The 21682-nt window shown below is 36.7% G+C and overlaps 1 protein-coding gene across 8 annotated transcripts in view; it reads left to right on the top strand.

Annotated features, from left to right (window-relative positions):
• The window catches only part of LINGO2 (leucine rich repeat and Ig domain containing 2), a 512261-nt gene that overhangs the window by 375349 nt on the left and 115230 nt on the right, over window positions 1-21682 (top strand). The window contains exon 5 of one of the 8 annotated variants that reach the window (XR_011147767.1): window positions 17875-17921. The exons of the other annotated variants lie outside the window; for them this stretch is intronic. The gene's annotated coding sequence lies outside the window, so the exon portion shown is untranslated. Of the gene's footprint in view, window positions 1-17874; window positions 17922-21682 lie in introns of those variants that run through there. 8 annotated transcript variants of the gene reach the window in all.

Below are 21682 nucleotides of genomic sequence, written 5' to 3' on the forward strand. Positions count from 1 at the left end.
TCTGAAATAAGAAAGAGGAACAAAACGTTATTTAAATAGCCTCTAAGCTTATTTATTTCTGTTTCACTGAACCTCTGGGCTTCTGATGCACCACATTCAGCTGATATGCAATAAAAAACATTAAGGCTAACTGCACAGATTCAGGCTCAGAGTATTTATGGCTTCAAGTGTTTAAATTTTCACCAACTTACTCTCCTTTTTTTTGTTGTATGACTTTTCAGATAGCAGAATAGCTGTTCTCAATGTGCTCCACGTATATTTTTTAAGTATCTGCTTACAAAAACTTTTTTGTGGTTATTATATCTGGATTTGACTGAGCCTTGCTTAGAGTATGTCTTTTTCCTTTATGACCAGAAGAATGTCTTAAGGTCAGGAAATATGATCTTTTTAGTGCCTTTTAGTTTTCTTTTTTGGCTTTATTTCTCATGTTCTGTGTGGCCTGAATTAAAAGAATTTTTAGGGTGATATGGAAAAATGAAGGAAAAAGCAAATTATGGTATTGAAATGCCTTCTATATCTGGATATTTCGCTATTTCAACACTTTCACAATAACTTAGAAGATGAGAAATGCTATTATACTCATTTAATACATAGGAGGCTGAAAATAAATAGACAGAAGACCAAATCCAGAATGCTAGTTAAGGTGTCATGATCTCCACTTATTTTACTTAAAATTCAAAAAACCTTAGTATTTGATCTCCCAGTGTATGTGATTTACCAGGAAAAACAAGATACCTGTAGCTGTTATGTCTTATCCTTCCAATTTAACAAATAGGACATATTGTCTTTTGAAAATAAACCAACTGGCTTTTCAGCTTTTACTACTGTGCCGAATATAAAGAATAATTTAAAACTGAAACACAAAATCCTTACTAGGAAAATTTCTAGCTAGAAACTATTTCTAAAGAAAAATATGCATGTACAGGACACTTCATAATTGTGGAAAGTAAATAATCTCTGTAAATTGGAGATAGAAAAATTTTAGAATACTTCAGTAAGTAAAGGTGATGGGAATGCATTTCTAAGAGTTCTACACCTGCATTTTAATAGAAGGCAAACTGAAATCTGAAAGTTGCTGCAGAATCTAACCTTCCTGCTGAAGGATATTTCTTCAAATTAGCTTGATTTTGTGTGCTGGATAACAAATATACTTTTGTGTCTCCATGCTGTAATTCAAATGACTGCAACTTAAATTAGGTAGCCATATATAGCACTTTTTGTGAAGGAAAAATAAACAAATGAACTCTTACCAAGCTTTTTATCTGAAATCAATCCTCTCAATTTAACTAACATTGAAAGAAGAATTGATTTTGCAGATTTCTTCCTAAAGCATAATTGTGTCCTTAGTGTATTCTACTAGCAGAACTGTGTCTGGGTTCAGAAGCAAGGAGGTTTTTTTCAGACATAATACTTCAATTAATGTGGCTCTTACTGGCCACAAATTAATGAAAAAAATTTGGAATTCAAAATTCTGAGAGATGCTTGCAGGTATTTTGCTGGTCTGATGCTCATCCCCATCTGCATTTCCTCAGTTTTCTACCTAAGTATTAATTTAGTCTTTAAACCTAATGATAACCAGTGAATTAGCTCATAAGCAAATTCTGGCAATTTGGCTACTCATATTTGTTGAGGTAGGACCAGATGGTGTGCAACACTCTGAGAAATCTCCTTGCCCCACAAGGAAAGAACAAGTCCAGGGGAAATGTACTGATTAACAGTGAACATTGGATTGATATCAACTACACAGCTCAGATGGCAAACCTAGAAGATAATGACAGAAGTAGAGGAGACATAACTGATCTGGCTTCATAGCCAAGAAGCCAAGGGATAGTTGGTCCTGAGAGATGTCAGCTCGGAGCACACTGAGGTGATGTTGTGGATGTCCTCAGAGAGGGCTGACCAAGTCTTTAGAGCAGATAGCACCTTGTCACTGTGGCAGGCTGAGCCTGGTCTCTTCACGCACAGAGGTGGGAGGCTTTTCTAGCCAGCTACTGTTGTCCCTAGGCAGACAGCTGGGCTACTGTCTGAACTGAGCTTTTATAATAGGTGTTCATAGAAAGCTGAACTTGTCTCACAAAGTGTAGAAACTGGGAGAGTAGTTAAAGATAGACACAGGATTTTTGCAGGGCACAAGAAGATGGCCTTGTCATATCAAGTACAGGATGTGTAAAGCTGCTGAAAGCATTTCTTCACCGTGGGGCTGGAGAAGGATCCCTGCAACATGACCCAGCTTTATCAGGAAAGAGATATAGGAGACAGAGGGATGAGTTTGTGCCTCAGATGAGCAATGAATGTCAAGGTATGCAATCTGTGAATGACTTTGTGTTCCTGAATGAGGCCTTTCTGGATGTCTAGACTTTACTGAGTGGGAAGTCCTGCAGGTCATCATCCTGACGAGGGATGAAGAAGTCTTGACTTTCTCAGATCATCTTAATAGTATTTAAGAGTGTGTGGAATACCCACTTTTCATCCCTGATTTATCCAGATAATGAACAGAACAGTTGAGAGTCCACAGACCTTTGCCTTTTGATCTCCCCTCAACCTAGAGCCTTCCACAAAAGCTCGCTTGATTTCTAAAGCACTTCTACCAATCTTGTTTTATAATCGCTTTATCTACCTCACTTGACACTCAACTCAAGACTCATCAAAGGATCAGAGACCTTGTGACAGTCTCCATCAAAATAAGAATTCTTTCAAATTCTAATCAAGGCTGAGGCATATTGAACCTTCCCTCACTTATCACTCATAAGAAAAAGGGACTAGCAGCATTTAGTCTCCAGGGTGACTGAACCATCATTTTTTCACAAGCTATCAGCTCTGAAAGGAAGAGAAAAAGTAAAAGGATTTTGAGTGCAATAGGTAATTTGAAAAATGGGAACAGAAAATTAAGTTTCTACTTGTAAATTAGGGTATTTTAAACCCATGGAATAAAAAACTAAAAAGAATTTCTTGAAAGACCTAATCAATTATTTTCAAATAAGATAACAGTTGATAGGAGCTGACTATTTAGGGTTTTAAAGTTAATAACTTCTCAGGTTTCATTTGCTTAGGATTGCATTTATAACTTAAAATTAATTTTCCCAGTTATAGGAACAATTTATATAATGAGTTCTGAACCTGTGCAAATGTTATGTTTTATATAGCCTGCTAGATAATTTCAAAGCTAACTAGAGATTTTGAAAGTGCTTTCAGCAAATTTCAAAAAAAACTTTTAAACTAAAATTTTGAGGTGAATTCCTGAGTTTGTTTTAGATTTCATTCACATCATTCACCAGTTATTTCAAGAGTGATTTACATTTATTTGACTACATTCATTGAAGTGTGTAGGTTTTCTCTGTGTTTGCACTTATTTTGGTGTGATAGGGATCTATCCTGGTAAGTGACTTGTAAGTTGATAGCAGTCTATTCCAACTTCCACTTTTCTTCTATAGAAAACCTGACTTCACTTTAAAGAGGACACTGAGGTGCTGAAGCATGTCCAGTTGTAGTGGGTTGACCCAGGCCAGATGCTGGGCACCCACCGAAGCTGCTCACTCACTCCTCTCTGCAGCTGGACAGGGGAGAAAAAATTTAACACAGGGTTCCTGGGTTGAAATTAAGGACCGGGAGAGAGATCACTCACCAAATACCATCATGAGCAAAACAGGCCCAACTAAGGGAATTCAATGAAGTGAATTTATTACCAATGAAATTGGAGCAGGATAATGAGAAGTAAAATGAGCCCTTAGCAACACCTTCCCCCCACCCCTCCCTCTTTCCAGCTCTACCTCCTACCCGGTGGCACAAGGAGACAGGGAATGGGGTTATGGTCAGTTCATCACCCAAGGCTTTCCCGGCTGCTCAGGGAGAGGAGTCGTTCCCCTGGTGCACCATGGCGGGCCTCCCACAGGAGACAGTTCTCTATGAACTTCTCTGACACAGCTCTGTCTCACAAGCAACAGTTCTCTGCGACCTGCTGCATGTGAATCCTTCCCACGGGCACACAGTCCTCCCAAAACTGCTGCAGCGTGGGTCACTCTTCCACAGGGTAGAGTCCTCCAAGGACAGGCTGCTCCAGCCTGGGAGCAGGGCCTGGGTCTCCCATGGGCTCACAGCCTCCTCTCAATTATCCACCTGCTCCAGCATCTATGTCTGCATCCCGGTGGATCTCTGTGGGCTGCAGGGGCACAGCTGCACCACGGGCTGCAGGGGAATCTCAGCTCCAGTGCCTGGAGCACCTACACCCATCCTTCTCCACTGATCTTGGTGTCTGCATAGGTATTCCTCTCACATGTTCTCACTCCACTCTTCTTTCATCCAAATTAAAACTGCCCACAACCTTTGATTTCTTCTTAAATATGTTTTCATAGAGGCATTACCATCATTTCTAACTGGCCCAGCCTTGGCCAGCAGCATGGCCATCTTCAGAGCCGTCAGGGATTGGCTCTGCCAGACCTCATGGAAGCTTCCAGCAGTTCCTCAGAGAAGCCACCCCTGTAGCTCCCCTGCTACCAAAACCAGGCTATGCAAACCCAATACACCAGTGAAAGGCAACAACGCTCATGAAAGGACCAAAAAACCTGTCTATGAGAACTGGCTGAGGGAGCTGGGGTTGTTTAGTCTCCAGAAGAGGAGGCTCAGGGGTGGCCCCATCACTCTCTACAAGTCCTGAAAGGAGGGTGTAGTGAGGTGGGGGTCAGTCTCTCCTGCTGTGAGAGGACAAGAGGAAATGACTATAAGCCATTGGCCATAACAGGGGACATTCAAATTAGGTAGTAGAAAAGAACTTTTTCACTGTCAGGGTGGTCAGGCATTGGAATAGGTTTCCCTGGGAAGTGGTGGAGTCCCTATCCCTGGAGGTGCTTGAGGCATCTGGATCTGGTGCTTGTGATGTGCTTTAGGGGTTACAGTGGCAGTGCCAGGTGGATGGCTGTAAGGGTGGCCTTGAAGGTCTCTTCCAAACTTGGAAATTCTATGAGTCTGTGTAGCAAAGTGTATACTATCATTGAACACATACCTTCCAGTCCCTCCAGTGACCCACTTGTTTTGCTGGTTACCCCTTTTTTTGTCCCTTCTAAGATTTGAGCTGTATGAGCTTAGACAGTGAATGATAAAAAGCAGATACACAGAGAAGGAAATATAAGCTACACTGTGGCTGGATACCACATGCCCACCAAGCCACTCCATCACTCCCCTTCTCAGTAGGATGAGGAAGGGAGAAAATAAGATGGAAAAAAAAAAAAATCACTTAATCCTGGGATAGGCTTGTGCGAACCAGTAAATTATAGGCATTTAGGATAAGATACTTAGCAAGTATAGTGTGGGTTTTTCCCTTTCAAATGTAGACTCACCTAAATTGAAGAATGAGACTTTATTTCTAAGCTCCATAATCACTTTTTAAATAGCTTGAGTAAAAGCCATAAAAATGTATGGTAGTATTCAGAATTAAAGCCTGTTCATAAACACAGCCTATGAATTAAATATGTAATTAATAAACTGTCAGACACAAACTGAGGATTTTTATTTTGACTACCAGGGAGATAATAAATCATTCTGAAATAATGTTGACATTCCTGAGTTCAACCTGTACATTCTGCTGCATATAATGCCTTCTGAACTGGGTATTTGCTGTAGTATGAACAGAACTTCTTAAGGCAGTAAGTGCTGGGCTGTATGCTGGGGAGAAGCCAGAAACTTTGCTATGCTGTAATTTTTGCCTTTTTCTTTCACTCAGGCATTACAAGGATTTCTGAAGAGCAGGTATCCAGACCAGCCTCAGAAAATCAAAACATTTTCCCTTTAATGAAATAAACCAAACAGAATAAAGTAGCATTTGTGGCTGTAAGGAGACCCACAGATCTCAGGTGCATTTCTGACATACATAAAAAATCTTGGGGACATGCCAAGCTATTAGCATAATTAATTAGTTTCCCCACTAATTTTCAGGGTTCTTTACCTCTGTCCATAGATCATCCATCAAGATAATGATTGTTATTTACGTGTATTTTTTTTATTAGTATAATATAAATGTAATTCTCTCAGATGCAAATGAATATTCTGAATGGTATCTTTAGGAGTTTTTCCAAGTGTGGTTCATGTTAGACATACTTAAGGTTTCTAGATTTTTCAATATTCCTATAAATCCTAATCACATAGCAAAGCTGAAAAACATATACACCTACATCCTCCATACTCATTGTATTTCTAAGTACTTGGTATCACAATTATTACTATGAAATAATTTTGTATGCTTGAATTTTCCTATTCTCCAGTTACAAAACTCTGCAGGATTCATTAAGATGCAAGTCATGGAATAATGTTCATTTATTGCTCCTATTTGTCCACAAGAGAAAGAATTATGTTCTCCCAAAATTATTTTGGATAACTAGGTAGAAGTTTTGCAGAAATTTGCAATGTTTGGGTGAAGGACTTGCAAAGTGAACATTAGTAGTGGAAACAATTGAAAGGTATATGGAAGCTTTAGTCATTTAAAAAGTGATTCAGCTTTCCATTCTGTAGGGAAAGTGAATCAAAACAAGCTCTATGCCTACTTTAAAAGCAGAAACTGAAATTCTGGGCACCTGCTGTCAGGTAAAAAGCTCATGGTGATGATCACAATATGAAACCCAGATTTTGTTTCTTCTTTGTTAAATTTGCAGGTGTGTTGGTGTATATATCTCTGACTCTAGTTTTTTGAGCTGCTTTTGGGTCTACACTATAGAGCTATATAGAATTTCAAGATTTTAAGCATAGTTTTCAAACGTGGTACCTGTGAAACAACCCAAAATTCTAAGATGATATGACAGTTATATTTGTTATATTTTCCTGGGAAAAAATGGGACATAAGAGTGGAGACCCATGCACAACATAAGACTTTTTTTTTCACTCTTTCACTTTAAGTGTTTACATTTAAGGATAGTTTCCTTTCAGTAACTGGATTTTCCTGAATATCACATGCCACTATGGTACATTGTACTCCAATCTATAGCAGCAATAGCTATACTGAAATCTTGTAATTTGTTGTGAAGTATGCTTGGCATGCTGATTTCTAAAGTCTTCTATTGCCTTTGTTTCATAGCTAGATTTTAATCTTTGCCTACAACATATCTTGTCTCTATTTGTTCTGTGCCCCTCTAGCTACATTTCACATTTTTACTAGTTTCCCACTAAGTACAGTGTTTGACATCAAAGTAGAAATGTGATAAGGAAGAAGGTCGTACATGACAAAGGTATGTAAAGACTATTTTCAGGACACTGTACAAACTCACACTGGTATGTGGGGGGTTGTGCTTTGCATAGTTTGCCTTTATTTATAAGCACCCATTTTGACTTTTTTCTCTTTACTGCAAAAGTTAGTTACACTCGTTTTCTTACATGAACTTCAATTCCATAGACAGAAAACCTGGTGTAGATTTCATCTTTTTCCTTTCTCCCAAGACCCCAAATAATCTCGTAGGATGACATCATCAGAGTAAGTGGTCATTCTGACATATTTCCCATTCACACATCCTTAGCAGTCCAAATGCATTTGAAAGCACTGGATTATAGTTTTGTTGTCCTGCAGCTCTTGACAACCTTTAAAAATGCACTGCGATAGGCATCTTTTCTGTGGTTTTGCAAGCATAGGCACATTTTTCATTTAATGCCCTTATTTTTTCCATTACTCATTCCTGAACTACAGCTCCTGGATTCATATGAAACCCCATATCTTGTACATAGACTTCTTGACTTTTTGCTGCCAGATATTGCATACCTAAATACTGATAAAGATTAATCAGTTCACCAAGAACAGTGTTGTTCATCTTCCTTAGGCGTGTTCAGGAAAATCTTCCACTGGTTTCACTTGCTGGAAAATGGAAAGTTAAATTCCTTATGAAAATTAGGTTCTATATGAAAAATGTAATTAAAGTGATATTGTGTGAGTTTTATTTTTCCTTGATGTGCTTTTATTTCAGATCCCACCAACTCTAGAAACTTGATAGGCTTGGAAGTAGAGTCTAGCTGAACGGGTCTTATGATTGACATTTAATTAACAGATTTGTCAATATGGATTTCAGACCACATTTCTATGTTCTGTTCTCTACACAGAAAGCTTGCTAAAGGTGCCAACAAATTAACAGACCCATAGGAACTCTTGATTTGACTGACAGGAATGAGGTCAGGCAGCAGATTTCAACACTTTAAAAGGCCAGACATTTACTTGATTCGTGACTCTCATATAGGGCTGTTTCAAAACAGATGAGCACAATATGGTACCCTAAGTGGAGCAGGCCAAGTTGCTGCTGCTAGAAAAGAGAAATGTTAGAGGATTTGGGTTTTCAGGACATTTCATTTCTGTGTGTTGTCCTTGTTGCTAAAGTCACACAGGATTTTTTTTTTTTTCATTTGTTAGGAAAAAATATGTGTAGAGTCTGTAACATTCATTTTCCAGGCTAGTAGGAGGCACAGGGAGTCACATGCTCTTTAGCTTTAGGCTAAGCCTATGTGATTCAGAATTATGGAAACTGCAGCTGCGTTTATTAAGTCTTTAAAGCCTGTGGGACAAATCCAGCCCGGGAGAAGCATCAGCTGAATTTTCTCCCTTTTACAGAAAGTACATTATGGCATCTAAATGCGATATCTTTCACTTGGAGCCAAACCTTAACACCTATATCCTTGTGAAAGGATGGGTTGGTAGGCATCTCCCTTGAATGAATTTTCTTCAATATGAAGCAATTTCTTGAAGTGTCATCTGCCTTGTGTATTTTGGGTTTCCATACTTCTCAAAATTATGTCTGTAATTTGCTCATTTAGCTCAGCCCTCATCCTTTATTTTTGTGTCGTCTACCAAATGCCTTTGGAACAGGCATCTTTGTCTTTGCATTGACAAAAAAAATGTCTTCAAATGAGGCACGTGCTTTCAAAAGGAAATTAACTACGTCACCTAGTTTGAAATGTGAAAGCCATGTTGTGCTGGTTCTTCACTGTCATTATGTAAAGATGTAGCATCTGGGGTATAAAAGTCAGGAGAGATGCTGCAATAGAAAGTGTCAGAACAACTCAATCCTTGTTCTCTCGCTCTGACTGGCAAATTTGTATAGAGGTTTAAATAGGAAAAACTTTAAATTGTGGAACTCTTGAAGTGATACATTGTATTTCTCTTGAAAGCTTTTGCATGTACAGGCAATTGGAAATGACTCCCTCAAACATGAGAACAACTTTAATAACTGTCAAGTGTCAGTGAAGTAGACATGTAAACAGAAGAAATGTCACAGTCCATCAGCTTTTCCTTACTTCTCCAATTTGCTTCCCTTTGCTTAGTGACCTAGGCATATATAAAGAATCTGTGCATCAGTTCTGCACTTTATCTGCTGCAGAAAAATGTGGGAACATCTGCTTTGCACTTTGCCTTCTGTACAGCTCCTGCCTAGCATTCAAACTGGATTTTCATTTTAAAACTTAAGAATAATTTTCCTTGAGAAATTATTATGGTAAAAATAATGATGCCTCAGTGTTTCAGATTTATTCTCCTTTAGCGATTTCTATAGTGAGTCTGCTCACTGCACATCCAAACACAAAAGCTTTTTAGCTGTTGTGCAGGCAAACTCAATTTCGTACCTGAAAGTAATGGCAGGGGCTTGATTATCCATCTCTACCAATTTTATCAATGGAAAATGTGACTTTTAGTGACAGTTTAACGCTGCAAAAGAGAGAGATCAGAGGCACACTTACATTTCAAACATCTGAGAAAAATGGGAAAGTAAGTCACACCAGAAATAGAGGCCATACATAACCAGTCTAGATTTATGGGGACAATGGATTGATTTGCTTCATACAATAGCAAGGATTGCAGAATTGTACTTTTAGCATAGGAAAATTACAAGAGGGAGTTGAGTCAAAGTTATTTGTCAAGAATAGAGTTCAACTTAAAAACACAGGCAATAGAAATATAACTGCATTATTCTAATCAATAAGTAAACTGAGAAAGTTCATTTTTTGGATACTTAACCTTCTACAACCTTCTGATTTGTTTCCATTAGATGTTTTACTCCACCCTTTGAGAAACAGTCAAAGCAGGCTTTCCCTAAGGATCTGCATTGGGAGAGAGAAAAGAGTTAATCCCATGCTTTCTAAAGATTAAAAGATAGAACATATTTCTAGTGTGTGTTTAGTGTTTATTTCCATTAAAAGGAATAAAAGAAAATTTCAGCTCTTCTGCAGAAGATACTGATAGTCTCCCACTGCTATTCCAGCAGAGTCTGAACTCCTGGCTCAGCATTTTAGACTCCTGGAGAGCCCATTTGTTTCAATTCCAATTTCTGACAGTCTATTAGAGACAGTGAGGTGATATTTATTTCTCTTCTTCTAATGGTGAAGAAAAGGAAGAGTTTCATCAGCAAACTAAACAAATATAAATTTTCTTATTATATATAGAATGTATATACTGAACGTCTATAAATCACGAAGGAGCTAGCTTGTTAGGGACTTGGGAGGGGATAATCTCCTTTAAAAATAAGGGAGGACAGTCCCTTAAGAGAAATACAACACTGCTGGTTTTTAAAACATGACAAGCTCTTTTGGTGCTTCAGAGTTGTAGAAAGACCTGAAAATAAGTTGCAATTGTATTTCCACATGATTCCTATTGCAGGGCTGTGGACTTTTTGTATTCCATCTCTTTATAAATACTATGCAATAGCCCAGTCTAGACAAATTCAAAGGTTTAATCCTTAGAGTCTAAGATAGTCACATTTTAATTTTCTTGTTCTGTTCACAGATCAGATATTGTGTCTTATAATGTGTCTTATAATGTCTTATAACTGCATGAGAATAACTCATCATTTTAAATAGCCTTACCTATGGGTCAGGAGGAAGGTGGTAGAAAACAAAAGGATGTTTTCACTTATTTGAAGCCAGTTTTAAGGAATCACAGAACTGTGAGGGAAGATGACATTGTATTAAATAAAAATTCAAATCTGAAGTACAAGATAGACTGATGTTATGTAATTCTTTTCAGAATTAAAATTAATTCAATTTTCCTAGTGTAATAAAAATTACATAGATCTACATGCTTATCTTTATGCCCCCCTACTTTTTTCAACCCCACAGAAGAGACCATTAGCTTACGAAGGAGTGTGAGGGTGGCCAGGTTTGGTTAGAATTTCTCCTAACCAAAATTCAATGTATTTTAGGTTGGAAATACATTTCCTCAGAAAATATAATAAAAAGAAAAAATACTGTGTTGGGCAAGGCTAGTTGTGTGGAATTTGGGAAGGAACTGTTGAGACATCCTGATGCTAAGCACTCTAATGAAGCCTTTAAATTAAAAAAAATCTGATTCATTATTATATCAACAGGATAAGTATTAGGTAGTTTTTGTCATAAAGAATGCTTAAAAATACTGGTTCAGACAGAATAGATTTATGTAATGCATATATATTTTAGCTGTTCCCCTACTCGCTATGTATTTGCCAAAGTGGATCCTTGTTTTTTGTTAACACATGACTTTCCAAATTGCCATGCATTTTGTTGTCTCGAAACAATTTTTCCAGTCTGTTGGAGGCTTCTTTTTACCCCTTACTTTTTTCTGTCTTTGGAAAAGCTGTATTTTCCCAGCTGGAATTCCTCCGTTTGCGGCTCTCTGAAGTTTCAACACCATTCCCTCAAAGCAGTTTCAGCAAATCTTCCCTCCTTCCAAAGATCTGTTTTGGATTACTCTTCTAAAAGAAACATAACAGAGGCCGCACAAATAAAACACTCTGTAACCCATAATGGTGCATCTCTTATTTCAAAGCGGACAACTAAATCACTGTTTTAAACAAAGTCAATAAAAAGTCACATTTCTCTTGAAAGTCTGACAGGCTGTGTAAGTAGTGCCAAGAATCATATGAAATTGTATGCAGGAGCTTTTCCTACATAATTTTGGAAAAAAGTTCGTTTACTGAGTTCTAACTTTGAAAGATGGAAAAAAAAACAATTCCTTCAAAATGAAACTTAAAATATTAGGAATAAGATTTATCTCCTGGTAAAGATTTTCAGCCTTCAACTGAAGAGCCCATTCTCTTTAGTAGCACCTTTCGGTATGTTAAGAAATCAGGAAGTCTGAAATATGTTTAGATGTATTATTAACATGTCTGTTTATTTCCTAGAAATTGTTTAACTGTTATGGCTTATTGATTCAATTTCATTTCATAGTAAAAGCATCTCTTGTGGATAGGAAGCTGAACATTCTCACATCTTATTAATTTCAGCTAAAACATTATGTATAGGTACTAAATTATTTTCTTCCGTCTCTTCCCCATGTTGTACTTTCCCTGAAGAAATCCACTCTACGAGGCATTTAAACAATGAGGAAGACACAGAGGTAGCCCCAAGAGTATTATGTAGCAGATTGTCTGAGTATGATTAGATTGGGGTGAGCTCTGAGCATGAAAAAATATGCTGATATTTTAAGTATGACAAAAAGATGCTTTACAAAGTGCTTACTTCAAGTTGCCTTGCTGTTATACAGTTGCCTCTGTAGAGCAGTCTGAGACCACACTGGGACAGGTTTTGAATTTTATTCAGTTGGGATGAAATTTTCTGTGTTGTTCTCATACCATTTCAAATTAATTTTGGAAAGAAATGTAGTTTATTGCTCTTCATTAAAACATCCTCTTGAAGTCAAATGAAGCTTGCTTAGCTGCTCTTGGAAGATTGTTACTGTCCTCCTTGTACTGCTGAAACTCTTCATTCTCTTCTGAGGTCTTCAGAAGTTTTTAATTACAGTACTATACTGACCTTACAAGGTGAAAATAAAAAATTCACTCTTCTACTCTCAAAAACTCTAAAGTCTGTACATAACCCCCACAACAGCAAAATTTTATAAAATGTGGCATCAATAACTAAGCATCAGTATATGCTGCTGCTTAATTTTGAAGAAATAGGGTAAATCTTATCACAATTACTCTTCTTTTATGCGGCAAAGAGAGAGGAAAAATCAGGTTTGACTGCAATAGACAAATCTATTCTCATTATGGAGAACTTCTTTCCAAATAGATGGTCCGTCAGCAGTAAGTATATCTCTAGAATATGTTTTAAGATTATTTGAATGATCCCATATCACAAAATCTGCTGTTGTCAGAAGAGAACAACAGGTCCATGCTGGATCTATGGACCAGGGACCTTCCTGTGCTTACATTTAACCTCAGATCACCAAATATGGATATAAATTTCATTCAGTCTGGGTAACAGAAAGTCAAATTTTAATAGATTCTTAATGATCCCCACCAAGATGAAAAGTGGAAGGTGGTTCTCTGATGGCCAGAACTAGAGGAATGCAGTAGAATTATGCTCTGATTTTTCTGTATAATGATTTAGTGTTTGTCACAAAAATGTCATAGAACGTAATTTTATCGGTAATTTTGGGGAAAAATGTTCAGTGTGTTCAGTCTCTACATTGCTCTGTCTCTGTGTTATGCAGTAACAGACATTTAAGATGTCTTTAATTTTAATTTAAGAACATATTTAAATGTTTCATGAGATGCTGCCTTATGACCCAGTGCTGTACATGCTGTCATCACTCTCCCTGGCATTGTGTGTGTCTAAGGAAACAATCATACAGAATTAGTTGGTTTTTCTCATCCTTATTCCTCCAGTAACCTGGAGCTGACAAGTTTGAATCAAATACAACAGGGTAGAGGCCTCAAAGATTGGAAGTTCTATAGGTTTTGTTGAAATCAATGGTTAGTAGAGGGAAGAGTCCCAGACTGATGTTCCATGGGGGCAAAGGTGATGTCTGAGCCTTGTGGACACCTGCTTTGCTGGTCACAGCACCTGTTCAGGTAAGGTGAGATACATGACTTGTAATCTTCAGACTCATGGGAGAAAATGTTGGACATGTGGAAAGGGAAGAGAAAAGAGGACAAGTACAAGAAGGGCTGTAGTTACAGCAAGTTTTAGGTGAGAGATGGATTTTCTACAGTAAGGGAAGCAAGCAAGGCATCAAATGGAAATCTGACTAAAGAGCTTTTACTGTGTTTTCTCTCTGTAAACTGAATTTCTCTTTTATTTTGTACTTTATATTTTTATGAGTGTGAAAGTGATTAAAATAAAAATTTACAACCCTGAAGTTTTAAAAAAGGATTTGGAATAATTATTTGCATGGAAGACAGAATTGTTTCACCTGCTTTTATAATAGTCTAGTTTTATCTGTATGCATTCCAGTTTCCCTTCACTTCACGTCCCATCCAGCCCCCAAAGTACAGAAAATGCTTTCTGATATTTTGCTTTTAGCCTTACATCTTCATTTGTAGTCTTGTGAGACTGTTTTTTGAGAACTAGCTAAAAACTATGAAAACCTGAAACCTGTTAGAGATGCATTGGAGCAAAGAGATAATTCACTTCTGGGATTGGCATGGCATCATACTGAGTGTATTGCTGGTGGCATGAGGTAAAGTCTGGCTCTTATGGGGAGAGACAAACATTTAGTTTTCTTGACCTCAGTAATGGCAAGCTAGGACTACCTATTTTATGAATTACCTGATGGGAATAACCCATGTGACTGTGATTTCTCTCTGGACCTACACACTGAAAAAAAAAAAAAAAAGAAGAGTTTTTTCATGTAGATATTTTTATTTCAGCTAGATATTTTATCCTGTGCCTTTGGACCTTCTCAGAAATACAAGATAGATTTAATGCAACTGTTCTTCTGAAGTTGTTCATCAGCTGGGTTTGACTTGCACATCCAGAAATAGTGGGACACAAGCTCTTGAAACCATGCAGTCTACTTGTGTGTTTTACACAAATGCACATGTGACATTCTCTTAGATAGGAAGTTAAAGTATTTAAATATTTCTATAGAAATTGATTACTGAATTTTTTTAGGCTAACAAGAGGAGGATTAGTGCCTCTTGCCACATAAATTGACAGGTACAAGGTTGCTCTATACATCAGTGAGAGAGGTTTTCTCCTCTGTAAGATAACTCTTAACATTTGGTTCCCTGTGATGTAAAACAAATCTCCTAGACTACCTGGACACCTTTCCAACCCCTAAGAACATCAGAATGCCATCATGGTGAATCTAGTGCTGGCAATGGGTTTTACAGACTGTTCCTAAGCCAGGATTCTAATCAGACCCTACCCTGCTGAAATAGTTCTGCTGATCACCTGTCCGCTTTCAGGTCTGCTATTCACAGTTGTGCCTCATTGGCATAATTAGTAATATCAAACCAGAGTTGTTTTTTTCTGTAAAGGTTAAATGTTCCATACAAAGAAGATGTGTAGAAAGCCAAAACAATATAAGCTCAACCTACTTTAACTTTTTAGACATATGAAGGTTTGAAGCATTTTGTGTGGAAAATACTTCTAGAGGTGGGGAAATTTTGTGCCTCTTTCCACTGGTCAATGCAGAGTAATGCCGTTCTTCTTTGGATGGTAGTCAAAATATCTATATGAAAGGAATAGAATATTAGACAATGATTTGTCTTAATGGAACCTACAATAACTTTAGCCATCTAGACATTGAAATAATTTTTGGACTCTTCTCAAGCATCATCAATCTTCAATGTCTGCATTTCATTTCCTTTTCACTTGATGCCTACTGCATTAGAAACTGAAAAACAAGAATTCATTTTAAATATAACCATTTTCCAAGAGAAAAATTTATGCTGACAGCATTTAAGAATTATTGGCACATTTATAAGTTGTTAAGAATCCTTTCTGTATAGCTGTTTGTCAAGCAATTATTTCTTTTCTCTATTCATGTTGAGTTTCACTGTTTGAAAATTTGAGGGGGGGGGCAGTTATTTCATACTATCTTTCTTATTACTAGCTTACATGCTTGTCAACTTCCCTATTAATTCAAGATTGGTTTGATTTTTTTTCTTTTTTAATTGCATTTGTAGGAAAACCAAAACAAAACATGAGAACAAAATCATTGATTTGACCTAAAATTTAGATCTAACTCTTTAGCAGAGATAGATGGCAAAAAAAATCTAAAAACTGAAAATGCAACTATGATGTATGAATGCAATATTTTATTAGTATCTGTGTCTGTGTTTTGGGGAAGTGGTGTTAGAGGAGCAAGTGAAAACTCCTTTCTCCTGTAGGAGAATATTCCCAATAGTAATGAGAAAATTTCATGTAATTTTCTAGTTTTATGGCTTAACTCATGATTCAGGATGAGGTGAAGTTAATATTTTCATTCAACAGAAAAGATTTGATGAGGTATAAATCAAAATACACAGATAACTGTATGTGTAGATGTTTGGACTGGCAGATAAAATTGCTAATTTTTTGAGAATCCTGCATGTGGGTCTGCATGTGCAGATTGATTGCATTATGTCAAACTTGTCTAAGGATTTGTAATGAATTGTTGTATGGGAAGGAGGTTCACTGTACATAATTCACTATCTTGAGAAATAAAACAGCATGTGCAATACATTTCCACAATTTGCAAAAAAAAATTGCTTGAGATGTGCCTAATTTCTAGTGAAGCACATAGGTTGTTATAGTAGCTCTTGTTGCATTCCAGTGACAAGGTATGAATACCCTGTCAACTTCATGACAACAGTGAGGTCACTTCCATGTGATAGGGTAGGAATCAGATTCCTCCTCACAACACATCATACAGAAGCAGGAATGTCTCTACATCATACAGATAAACTTTTATGGGCCCCATAGTTTTCATATCAGAGGACAATGGCCGTGGCATGTGATGAGGCTTTGATCACCAGGTTAATCTTGTGAAGAGTTTAATAAAGGAAGAGCAAAATTTCAATGCAGAAAAAGTCAGAAAAAATTAAGCAAATGTGAGACTTTAAATACAGATATACAAAGTCAAATTGAAGGCCCCACTGTCCCATCACTTCAATCCTACTGATAAGTAAAGATAATTTTTCAAGAAGAATATAGATTCTGAACAATTATTCTGAACAATGTTTCTCTGATATATTTGCCCAGCCTCCAAGAAGCTGCAATTTAGGAAGACCATAAGTTGGAGATATTCCTTATTTTTTTAGCAACCCATTGTGGATTTCTTTTCAGTAGCCTTTTCAGTCTGGCTTTGGAGCAGGGTAAACCTATGATCAGCCATAACATCTGATGAGAAGGCTTTCATGGCTTGTCTTGTTTTCCTATTCTGGAAACAACCACTTTCTTTGTTTGCTTTGTATCTGTTAAGTACAAATTGTGTATATTGGCTCCTAGTTAGGCTTTATGAAGTTACACCAGGATTTTGGCTAGATGAGTATACAGAGATTTCAGAAAATAAGACACATTTATTATTACCTTATGTTATGCATTAAAATAATTCAGACATTAAAATCATTTATGGTGTGGAAATATTTGCCATTATCAATATGATCTTCCAATCCCCTCTATCCCACACTTTGCAGACTTTGCTTATTTGAGAAGTCAGATGAACGATTTGAAGCAAAATTGTTTGTTTGCAGCATGCTGCTCGAAACAAAATCATTGTTCCATACTTGTAAGAGACTTATTTTTTTTTCTCTACAGAATACTTATAAAAACTACAAAGGCAGGCTTAAAAGTCCACCTGATCACAATAATTCAAACCCAAAACATCTACATAACCTGGCAGTTTTCTTTGATACCAAATAACTTAAATTTAATTGGTTTATTTGTTAACTGCTGCAGATTAAATAAGATACTTCAAACGTTAAAACATTGCTCCAGAATATGTATCCCTTAATGAGACAAATTTGCTATCTTCCTGTAGAGCCAGATAGGGTAGATTTAGAGAGATGAAATACATGTAAAGGTAAGCTCTGGGTAAGAAGCAAGATGTTGCTGTTTTCCAGAAAGGAACCTTAATTGTTTTTCTCCTTTTTATTGTTCTTTCAGTCATTCTTCATAAATCCTCTTTTCCAGACTTCTTGATGATTCTTGTTGATTTATCCTCTTCATTTGCTTCCTCAGCTTTCTCTTAATCCTGCATCAGTGGCTGCAAAAGAGGCATGACCAAGGTATTTCTTAACTGATCATTTAGAAAGATTAAAAACATTTCCCGAGCTGAGTAAGTGGCAAGATGAATGACCTCCCACCAGTCACATAAAACACATTGTTTTACTAACTTAACTCAATAACTAACTTAAACAAGTAAACTTCCAAACCCCACCTCTGTGCTGCTTGCATTTTTGTCTGAGATTGAACACCCAGCTCCTCACTGCTTATCTTTTGGCTTTCATTGCACTGTTATTTAGATGGTGGAAAAAAGAAGTACACTTAGAACTACGTAGCTTTTTTGTGTTTCTAATCACACTGTGTCAAATTTATATGAAATAAGAGTGTATCATCAAAATATTTATTTAAAGATTTAGTATTTTAATAAAATGCATTAATAACGAATACAGAAAATTCCAAGTTTTAGCACAAGGACATTATAAAATAAGAAAATACTTTGAATCTATTGGAACATAACCCAGAGTTATATGCTAAAGTTAAAGCTTAAGTCTTGTTAATTTTTTAAGGTACAGTAGAGATCCAGTCAGACAGTATACTGTAGAAAGAGCCCCACACAGAATGCCAGTTCATTCCAGGAACTGCATGGTTTCTCCAGTCTTTGAGGGATCATTCAAAGACAAAGAAAAAAGGAGATGAAATCTATGTTGAAATCATGCTTTTACAAAATGCCTTGATAAACTTCCTTTGAAAATATATATAGCATTAACATTTTTTAGTTTCAGTGCCCACTGATTAAAAAAATGAACCTCAGCAATATCATCCTTGTTCTGTAAACATTACAGTCTACTTAATTAAAAACTCATTAAATTCACTGTCAAACCTATTTGTCAGTGAACTGGTTTTGCTTGTTTGCCAAAATTCCAGTCTCATAAATCTGTATTATCATTTTCTGCTAAGTAAGGAGTATTCATGTTAGCGCTTTTAATGATGGCTTTACTGAGACAACTTCCTGTGAAGTTCTCCAAATGTCAGAATTAATTTCTCTTATCAGTATATAAAATAAAAATCCAGAAGTAATTAAGATACACTGAAGATTTCTTTTTTACCACTCTAAGAAATCTCTTGTAGAAAATAACTACTTCTGCTGATCTATTGCTTCCTAGCAGAGAATAATGGGATATATATATAGGATAGCCAGCAGTGAGTTCATTTATCAGAGAAGAAAATTCTTAGTTTAGTTAGCACTGCTGAGCTTTGTCTACAATGAAAAGCTTAACCCAGACTGACAATGTTTGTGAGAAGTGTATGTAATAGAAATGGTGCTGAAAGTAGCTCAGTTGCAAGAAAAGATGGGGTAAAATACTTTGCACACATATCTAAAATTCTTTCTCAATTTCCAAAGCAAGTAAATTTCGGTTCACATACTCATTATGTGAGTATGTGGTCCACATCATTAAGACTTTTGGAAGACTTATGACCAGTTTAAAAATAGTGTATAAAATTCTGCAAAGAAATTGTTCTTACATCTTTCTTGATCACTAAGCGAGGTTTAATGAAAAATTATATTCTGCCTGTTGTTTGAAAAAGAATGGGAGACAAACCTTCCTTTTATCTGTTTTATTTTACAGATTCAGAGCGAATTTTCTTACAAAATAACCTCTTTTACAGAAGATTTTTTTAAAAACAGCAGAATTACTCTGCTGTCACATTTGTTCTTCTACTGCTCTTATACAGTTGTAAAACCTCTGAGGAAAGAAATCTATCCCATGCAATTGGTATTTACTGTCTTTTTTCTTAAAATGAAAAGCACTTTAGACATTGAAGAAGTAATACTGTAATATTTGCCCTAATATTCACTTTAAAAAAAGATTTGAAAAGATTTGAGATTTCTTCTTTCTCGACAGGTATATAAGTGCAAGGGGTTTGATACATTCACATCTTGCTTACATTCACCCTTAGGAAAAACAAAACCCACAAAAAACCCAACCTAAACCAAACCACACCAGACCAAAAAAGCCATGGTCAAATGCACTAAAAATCTGGGCTGAATAAGGCTGAATACTCCAAAGCTGAAGGGCACAGCTGTGATGCATGATCTGTCACCTGCATAGCTGTCTCTGATGGCTGAGGAACATACTACACCATCACAGCAGGTTTGAGAAGGCAAGTATTGCAGCCTTAACCCCTGATTATACAGACTGTAAAGCCTGTGTCATCTTTTGCAAGTGAAAGGGATACTGGTGAAAACTTTGCCACTCCTAATATTAAGAATTGAATCCATTTAATGTGCATTTTTATTCAAATCACTATTTCTAAACAAAATTGTTACCTGCTGGTCAGAAACTTGCATTTTTTCCTATCAGTCCTGTACATCCCTGAAATACTTGCACAGCTGAGTATGTACAATTCATTTCTAACCTTGGGTCTTAATCTGCCATTGTTCATTTTGAAAACTGAATTCTCTGTAAACAGTTTGATAAACCTATGACTCATGTATTATTTAGAATTGAAATGGTAAAAATCTGGTCCTGCATGTAATGTATGCTATGTTAAAGTGCTTCTAAAAAGCTTTTATCATTTTCTTGTAATTCTAAGTAGAACTCTTCTTGCTTAGTTTTGGAATTCAACTTGTTTGTTAGGTTTCTTGTGGGTTCACTCATTTTCAGTAATGCTGCTAACATAACATTAACCAGTTCTGGGGTTTAACTTTCTTCTGATTTGTTTTTTTTTTATTATTATTCCAGCCCTCGTAGGATAAGTTCTGTATGGTTATGCATGCCAGGTTTGAAACAAAGATCAAGTACTTTACCCACCAGTACTTCAGAAGAACTTTGTTTTATGGAGACTTTCCTTTCTCCTCTCTTAGCATTTTGAAGTCATTAGATTTAAGACTCCTTTGAGAATCAGTGGCGCAGTCTGGAGAGAGAAAAGGAATGTAAAAGCAGCACTTCTCTTTTGCAGAGGGGTGAGACCATGGCATTGGCTAGTCTGGTGCTAAGAGCTTATTGATGTAGAAGTGATGTTAGAGGCGTGAGATGCCAATCACAAAGAGAGTGAACTTCAGAAGAATACAGAACAGATAACAGGCAAAAACAGCCTTTCAAGAGGGTAACTGCGCAGTGATCAGACTCACAGCTGAGAATACAGGGAGAGCTTCCCAAATGAGAGATGAGGTTTGACTGCTCAGCAAAGGCCTGAGGCAGCCAGCCCCAGGTGCCTAATGGAAGCGTTTTCTCTATGTACAGTTATGCCTTTCACAGTGTTTTTAACAGAAGTCTGCTGTCCCTTTCAATCCGTGAAACGGAAGTTTTCATTTATTGATAATTTTCCTCAGCTTTCCATCCTTGCAGAAATGCATCTAACAGGAGAAAGTATATGTCTTGACTGTAAGATGAAATAAATAAAAGTAGTGTGGGTTTGAAATTCACTATTCAGTCAATAATTCATCAATTCACTGATCAATATTCTCATCATATAAAAGGAAGATGCGCAGTTTAAAAAGTAGCAAGTTAGAAGAGGAATCCAATTGCAATCAGTTCAGTCCAGTCAGCTAGTTGAAGGGGACTTTTCCTCTACCTTAACAAAATGGGGAAGTTGCCTCTCAGTTTTTCCAAGGGAAAGCAAAGGAATTAAATATTTTCAAGTAGGACAACATGTTCCAGAAAAGAGAAAAACAGTATGATGGCTGAAAGTTGAAATTAGAAGCCTCAATTTTGTTCCCAACCTGAAGTTAAGAGGAAGAAAAACTTTAATTCATTGTTTTCCATATCTGAATTTTAAGAAATAAAGATATAGGGGTTGGAACAAAATGGGAAGCAAACCA

The sequence above is a fragment of the Aphelocoma coerulescens genome (genome assembly GCF_041296385.1).
Source record: "Aphelocoma coerulescens isolate FSJ_1873_10779 chromosome Z unlocalized genomic scaffold, UR_Acoe_1.0 ChrZ, whole genome shotgun sequence".
In the NCBI taxonomy this organism is placed as follows: domain Eukaryota; kingdom Metazoa; phylum Chordata; class Aves; order Passeriformes; family Corvidae; genus Aphelocoma; species Aphelocoma coerulescens.